At 41.7% G+C, this 8,080-nt stretch overlaps 1 pseudogene; it reads left to right on the top strand.

Annotated features, from left to right (window-relative positions):
* The first annotated feature begins 6,390 nt into the window (after nucleotides 1–6,390).
* Nucleotides 6,391–6,996, top strand: LOC105706913 (high mobility group protein B1-like; annotated as a pseudogene).
* Nucleotides 6,997–8,080: the final 1,084 nt, after the last annotated feature.

Here is an 8,080-nt window from a genome sequence, read left to right as displayed (position 1 = left end):
TCTAAGCCACCCCTGGAGTCTTGACCCACAGAAACTGTCAAATAACAAATATGTGTTTTTCAAGCTGAGAATGTTGCAGTTACATGTTACACTGCAATAGATCCTGAATTCAAGGAGTTTAAAATACTTGGTTTAGACCCCGGAGAAAAACTCAAGGCAGCTACATGAAGTGTGGATTCTGTGTATTGGTTTGTTTTCACATCACATGAGATCATCTACACGAATTTTAGACAGACTTAAAATTTATGTTTGCAGATGAGTTGACTTCAAAGTATAGGGAGGTCACCAACTTTTTTACTGGTTGAAGGCTAGAACTGTGCACTTTGAAATCCTTCCCCAGCATAGCTACAGGCAATGGTTGAGTTGACTTGTTTATGCATGGGTGTGTGGAAAACTCCATGATAAATTTATTTAATGATGGTTAGCTAGTTGGCTGGCAAGGTTGATGTTTTAGATGAGTGTCCAGCATCCCCTGATGGACTTTGGTCAGCCCCCTGTCCAGAGATTTATGGATGTGCAGACAGGTGACTCACAGGTACCAATGAATAGGAAATACTTGATTACACACATAGTAAATGGCAACAGGATTTCCCAAAAAGAAGGGCTCAGGTTCACTCTAGAGTGGAATGACAGCAAGGGGTTGGGGTCAGTGGCTCTGAGTTTTCTTGTGGTTCAGAGATAGGGCCAGGGTGAAGCCTCCTGCATGCACATGCATTAGGATGTGCATGGTTTAAACATCCCCCACTGCCTCCCAAGTGGATAGCTCCCAAGCTTTCTCATTGGCTTGTCCAGCTGTGGTACAAAAAGGAAAGGATAAGGCATAGAATTTGAAAATTATCAGTGGTCAGCCATTAAAAATTGATTCAGGCATGGCACTATGGCTCATGCCTGTAATCCCAGCACTTTGGGAGTCTGAGACGGAAGGATCACTAGAGGCCAGGAGTTCAAGACCAGCCTGGGCAACATAGTGAAACTATATCTCTACAAAAATTTTTAAATTAACCAAGCATGTTGGCAGGTGCCTGTAGTCTCAAATACTTGGGGGTTTGAGGCAGGAGCATTGTTGAAGCCCAGAAGGTCGAGACTGCAGGGAGCTATGATCATACTACTGCACTCCAACCTGGGTGATAGAGCAAGACCCAGTCTCTAAATAAGTAAATAATAGATTCAGATCCTTCATTACAGTTGTTACTTAGTGATAGAGTATATGAAAATGATCATTAAGACACAGTACATAGGATATGACTGATCAGGAAAAGACTGAAATGATCAAGTATTGGTCTAGCTTGACTGAGGCAGGAGGGTTTCTCCCATTTTGAAGGATTCATAGTATCACCTGATATGGTTTGGCTGTGTCCCCACCCAAATCTCATCTTAAATTGTAGCTCCTATAATTTTCACATGTCATGGGAGAGACCTGGTGGGAGGTAATTGAGTCATGGGGGCAGGCCTTTGCCATGCTGTTCTCGTGATAGTGAAGTCTCATGAGATCTGATCGTTTTATAAAGGGGAGTTCCCCTGCACAAGTTCTTTCTTGCCTGCTGCCGTGAAAGTCGTGCCTTTCACTCACCTTCCACCATGATTGTGAGGCCTCCCCAGCCATTTGGAACTGTGAGTCAATTAAACCACTTTTTCTTCACAAATTACCCACTCTCAGGTATGTCTTTATCAGCAACATGAAAATAGACTAATACATCACCCCTGAGATAAGAAGACAAACACAATAATGGAATGGAGAGAGGAGTCAGAACTTGAGTCCCCCAACCTGGATACATCATCATATTATGAGTTTCCAAGTTCTATCCTTATAGATAAGGTGAATGCATGTCTTGGTTTGCCTAGGAAAGTCTTGATGTACATGTTGCTCTCCAAACAGAATTATCAAGAGTGCTTCCTTTTGCTCCCCAGAATGTCTCAGTTTGATGGATAGAGAACATACTTTTCCTCCTTCCCTACACATGCATAGAAACTACCATAATACACACCAGAATCTGTGGGCTTTTTTCCACCATTGTGAAACTTAATATTTAAGACAAAGCAGTTCAATGTTAATTGTGATTAATATCAAAGGATGGTTTAAATGCCCACTGCAAAGAGGTGTTTTATTCATGAAGACCCGGGCACAAAGTCTCAGGTGTTCAATCTCTGAACCTATGCTGGCTTACTGTCATACAGGGCTCTGTGGTCTCATAAGGCTCTTTCATCTTTTTGTTTTCATGAATCCAGAAAAAGAGTCTGTGAGGTAGAGCAGGTATTAACATATCCAATATCAAGATAAGGAAATTGAGGTTTGGAGGCATAGATTAATGAATTTACCCACATTTGTACAAAGGAGAGTTTATCCTAGGCTACTGGAATGAATCTATAATAGTCTAGTGGGCTTTCCATTCTCACACTTAGTCTGAGCTGCTCTGCTAACCTGTGCATCTGATCTGGGTGTACAGAAGAAAAATAGATTCTACACACTAGAGACTGGAAACTTGCGGCCCTCTTTGAGATATCGTATTAATCATTCAGAGAATTCATAGGAGAATTAACTATAAGAAGCTCTAATAAAAAGACAGAAAATTTGCAACATGACTGCCCTACTCTATTACCCACTAAAGATACTCAAAGCAGAGAAAGAAATAGCCTTACCTTAGTGTGACGGTCTCCATTCTGTAGCCCCAAATAATTGCTGTAGAATAACATTATTCCCTGTATCCCTATGGCAGCAACAAGTTCTGACGATAAGAGTCACTCTTTTTGAATTTGCTTTTCAAGTCTCAATGCTAAACTTTTCAGGAATGCTTCCACCATTGAATTATCAAAGTAGAAGACAGTTCTTGGCCAGGATAAGATAGAAGTTTATCTTTCACCAGTTGTGTGCCTTGCCAAGGGAAAAGGTAAGAGTCAAAGGGAAATAGAGAGACAGTGGAAACTGGAGGTGGTATCTCTAATATGTTCGCTAATCTTGGTTTATATAAGATTTCTGAAAATGTTCTATCTCTTGGTGGTGTTTCAAAAAGGACATTGCCTGTTTTGCATTGCATATTGGATATTGGACCCACTGCATCAAACAAAAGTCACCTAAAATTTTGCCAACCAAATAGTCTTTCTATATATTTTATCTTGTTGTTATTATAATTCTGAGGATCCTGGAAAATTTTATGACCACACAAATAAGAGAGGAATCTTATTATTTCTTTTTTTTCTTCTTTTTTTTGAAACAGTGTCTCACTGTTTCCCAAGATGGTGGGTGGTGGCACCATCAACTCACTGCAGCCTCGACCTCCTGGCTCCCACCTCAGCCTCTCAAGTAGTTAGGAACACAGGCACATGCCACCATGCCCAGCTAATTTTTTTTTCATAGAGATTAAGTCTCACTATGTTGCCCAGGATGATCTCAAACTCCTGGACTCAAGCAATCCTCCCACCTCGGCTTCCCAAAGTGCTGGGATTACAGGCCACTGCACCTGGCTGAGGCATGCTTCTTAGTAGCTATAAATGACACAGAGCCACTGCATGGTTGAATCAGATAGGTATGCTTTTTATTCTATTCTCTTCTGACATGGTATGTACATAATAAATTGCATACATGAAACAGACTAACAGTTCTCCTATGAATGTAAGCTCCCAGGGAAACCCAGTAGGCAACAGAAAGGAGAAATGGAGCTCAATAAGTTTATCTGAAGCTAATTGCATGATATACTCAAGGGCTGGCCAGTTGCAAACGCCTGTGGAACAGCTTTGAGAGCATTTGCTGAACTTTAATCTTTACTTAGGGAAACTCCCATGATTCCACAGGAATTTTGCCTCTGTAAAGACCATAACATATGGTCCATTTGCAAAGACATATGTTTGAGTAATGGGCCCTGGAGCAAAACATTCACAAATTCCTCTCTTGCTCATTTTAAAATTTCTAGCATGCTGATAGTCGATGAGTAGTTACTCTCTATCTCTTTTGCATCTAAAGGTAGGGTATGAGTGGGATACCTTTCAGACCGTTGTCTCTGATGATCTGTCTCCATAGGAAAGAGGAAAGAAAGACAGGTCGTCAGGAACTTTACTCATACTGAGAAGAACACCGTTTTGCTGTTAATCTGGAAAGAGCATGAACAACTTCCTCATTGCCTTCGGTCCTAGAAGATCAACCATCTGTTGTATCAGAACACTTGGCTACTCAGGAATAGAGTCAAGGAGACTCAGGCAGAACTGTGACTATGGAGGGGCTCTGGCAACGAAAGAGCCCAGCCTCACCAGCAATGTCAACATTGCCCCATGGGGGAATCTTGCCTCTGCTCCCGAAGTAGAGAGTGTTGAATGAACATGCCATTTTCTACTGAGGATAGAAGAACCCCTCTGTCTCTCTATCAGTGATTCCTGAAGACATGTTTAATTATCTTTCTTTGCTCCATCTTCACCAATGCTGATGCCTCTTTAGCATCACTAAGACAGAATACAGCCAGGTACAGTGGCTCAGGCCTGTAATCCCTGCTTTTGGCAGGCAAAGACAGAGGATTGCTTGAGACCAGGAGTTTGAGGCCAGTCTGAGCAACATAGTGAAGAGCCCCCCGATGCCATCTCTACAAAACAATTTAAAAAATCAGCCAGGTGTGGCAGCAAGTGGCTGTAGTCCCAGCTACTGTGGAGGCTTAGCAGGTGGCATTGCTTGAGCCCAGGAGTTCAAGCAGTGAGACGTGATTGCACCACTGCACTCCAGCTTGGGCAATAGAGTGAGACCCTGTCTCAAAAACAAATTAACAAACAAAAAAAACCTTAAAATTGAAAACATAGAATAGATAAGACAGATGTCTCTTAAGCTTGTCAATTCTCAGTGGGGGTTATGAACCAAAGGAGGCAAACTGGCGTTGAGACAGTCAGCAACAGTACATAGAGAAGCCAGTGTGCACACCCTACGTAACCCAAGAGGTTTCCATACTTAGGGGCACTGAACTGCATCTTTTGCAAAGCAGGGAGTCTTTTTTTTTCTCCTTTGAAACCAAAAGTATCTATGTAGTATCCACCACATGAATCAGTCATTGGAGAGACTGCACCCAACAAGATAGATGTGGCTCCTGCCCTCAGGGAACTAGAAATGAAAAGCATGAGTTATGTACAAAATTGAACCTAGTCAAAGGAAAAGTATAGGATCTTAGGAGAACGCATAGAAAGAGAATTTTACCAAGATGACAGAAATTGTAATGCTTTTCATGAGAAATGGGCATTCTGTAGCTCTTGAACCACCCTGCACAGACATGGTTTTAGCTATGATCGGAATGTCTGTTCCCCAGAAATTCTTATGTTGAACCCTAACCCCCAGGGTGATGGTGTTAGGAGGTGGGGCCTTTTGGAGGTGATAAGGTCATGTGATGGTAATACTGATTTCAACTTGATTGGATTGAAAGATGTAAAGTATTGTTCCTAGGTGTGTCTGTGAGGGTGTTGCCGAAGAAGAAGATTAACATTTGAACCAGTGGACTGGGAGAGGCAGACACATCTTCAGTCTCGGTGGGTAACATCTACTAAGCTGCTAGCATGGCCAGAATAAAAGCAGGCAGAAGAATGTGGAAAGACTAGACGGGTTTAGTCTTCTGGCCTACATCTTTCTCCTGTGCTGGGTGCTTCCTGTCCGCGAACATCGGACTCCAAGTTCTTCAGCTTTGGGACTCAGACTGGCTTCTTTACTCCTCAACTTGCAGATGGCCTAGTGTGGGACCTCACCTTGTGATCATGTGAGTTAATACTCCTTAATAGACTCCCTTTATGTATACATCTATCCTATTAGCTCTGTCCCTCTATATAACCCTAATACAGGTCATAAGGGTGGAGACTCATGAATGGGATTAGTGCTCTTATACAAGGGATCCCAGAGAGCTCCCTTGCCCCTTTCACCATGTGAAGACGCAGCAGCAAGTCACTGTCTATGAACCAGGAAGCCCTCACCAGACACTGAATCTGCCATGCCTAGATCTTGAACTTCAAGCACCTAAAACTGTAAAAAAACAAATGTCTTGTTTATAAACCACTTGATCTAGGGGAGTTTCGATTAGCAGCTTGAATGAACTGAGAGCATCTCTTTTTCACGTGTTATCTTGCAAGATTAATCCATTAAATCTACCCTCATACTTACACAACCCTCTGCACTTAAGGACAAATTTGTGCACTAGCCACAGCTGCTAGGAAGAGGATTGTAAAGTGTTGCTCTGTTTTGTGTTGTTTTTAATGGGGATGGAATGAGAAGAAATTATGAGAGCAACAGGCAGTTTTAAAACTGTGAGGTAGGCAAGCAAAGAATGTTGCAAAAGAGCCATTGCAGTGTATTGAGCTCCATAGAGACAGCGCTGGGGCAAGTGAGAGCCGGACGAGTACTGGGCGACTCTGTGCCTCCCTGAGGGAAAATAACTAAACATGGGCAAAGGAGATCCTAAGAAGCTAGAGGCAAAATGTCATCATATGCATTTTTCGTGCAAACTTGTCGGGAGGAGCATAAGAAGAAGGACCCAGATGCTTCAGCCAACTTCTCAGAGTTTTCTAAGAAGTGCTCAGAGAGGTGGAAGACCATAACTGCTAAAGAGAAAGGAAAATTTGAAGATACGGCAAAGGCGGACAAGGTCCGTTATGAGAGAGAAATGAAAATCTATATTCCTCCTCAAGGGGAGACAAAAAAGAAGTTCAAGGATCCCAATGCACCTGAGAGGCCTCCTGCACCCTTTTTCCTGTTCTGCTCTGAGTATCACCCAAAAATCAAAGGAGAACATCCTGGCCTGTCCATTGGTGATGTTGCGAAGAAACTGGGAGAGATGTGGAGTAACTGCTGCAGATGACAAGCAGCCTCATGAAAAGAAGGCTGTGAATCTGAGGGAAAAATACAAAATGGATATTGCTGCATATTGACCTAAAGAAAAGCCTGATGCAGCAAAAAAGGGAGTTGTCAAGGCTGAAAAAAGCAAGAAAAGGAAGAGGAGGAAGATAGATAAAGAAGATGAAGATGAAGAAGATGATGATGATGAATAAGTTGGTTCTAGTGCAGTTTTTTCTTCTTGTCTATAAAACATTTAACCCTCTGTACACAACTGACTCCTTTTAAAGAAAAAACTGAAATGTAAGGCTGTGTAAGATCTGTTTTTAAACTGTACAGTGTCTTTTTTGTATAGTTAACACACTACCGAATGTGTCTTTAGACAGCCCTGTCCTGGTGGTATTTTCAACAGCCACTAACCTTGCCTGGTACAGTATGGGGGTTGTAAATTGGCACCGAAATTTAAAGCAGGCTCTTGTTGGTGCACAGCACAAATTAGTTATATATGGGATGGTAGTTTTTCATCTTCAGTTGTCTCTGATGCAGCTTATACGAAATAATTGTTCTGTTAACTGAATACCACTCTAATTGCAAAAAAAAAAAAGTTACAGCTGTTTTGTTGACATTCTGAATGCTTCTAAATAAATACTTTTTTAATCAAAAAAAAAAGAATGTTACAAAAAAGGACTGGTGAGAATTAATGAAGCAGAGGGAGTATTGACAACAATGAATTTTGTGTCTTACTAGTCTGCTTAGGATGGGGACTCGGCTGCCACATTTTAGCTAACCTGCCTTCTGAACAAATCCCCAGCAGGGACCTCACACAGTCCATCCCACTCTCTTTATTCTCTCCCTTGAACCAGAGCTTCTCTTTACTAACAGGGTAAACAGAATCTTATTAAGACATCTGGCTAATGTCAACAGCTTATCTGTATGGAAATGTGACTGTAAATCCATCCACCAACAAAATGAATGTGTACAAAGTGCGAGCAGCTCTCCAGGCCAAAAAAAAAAAGGAAACTAAAAAAAATAGGTCATGGGAAACAACTGCAAGGGATTGAAAATAATTTTCAAGCTCTACCTACAGATATTTACATTAGGATGTGAGTCTGGTAAACGAGCCCGATTCTATCAACTCACCTATGCATTTATGCAAAGAAAGTAAACAAAACTGATATTGGGACAGGCAGTCCCATGGTGATTTTTAAGCTGTGGAACCACGTGTGTTTTCAACCTTGCATTTGTCATTTTCATGGATCAGGGAGCCTCAGTTTTAAGAATGAAGCTCTTTTCCTTTAT

This window comes from Aotus nancymaae, unplaced genomic scaffold, assembly GCF_030222135.1.
Source record: "Aotus nancymaae isolate 86718 unplaced genomic scaffold, 86718_ANA_hifiasm-v0.15.2.pri h1tg000058l, whole genome shotgun sequence".
NCBI classification, from domain to species: Eukaryota; Metazoa; Chordata; class Mammalia; order Primates; family Aotidae; genus Aotus; species Aotus nancymaae.
This window is presented reverse-complemented; position numbering and strand designations above follow the sequence as displayed.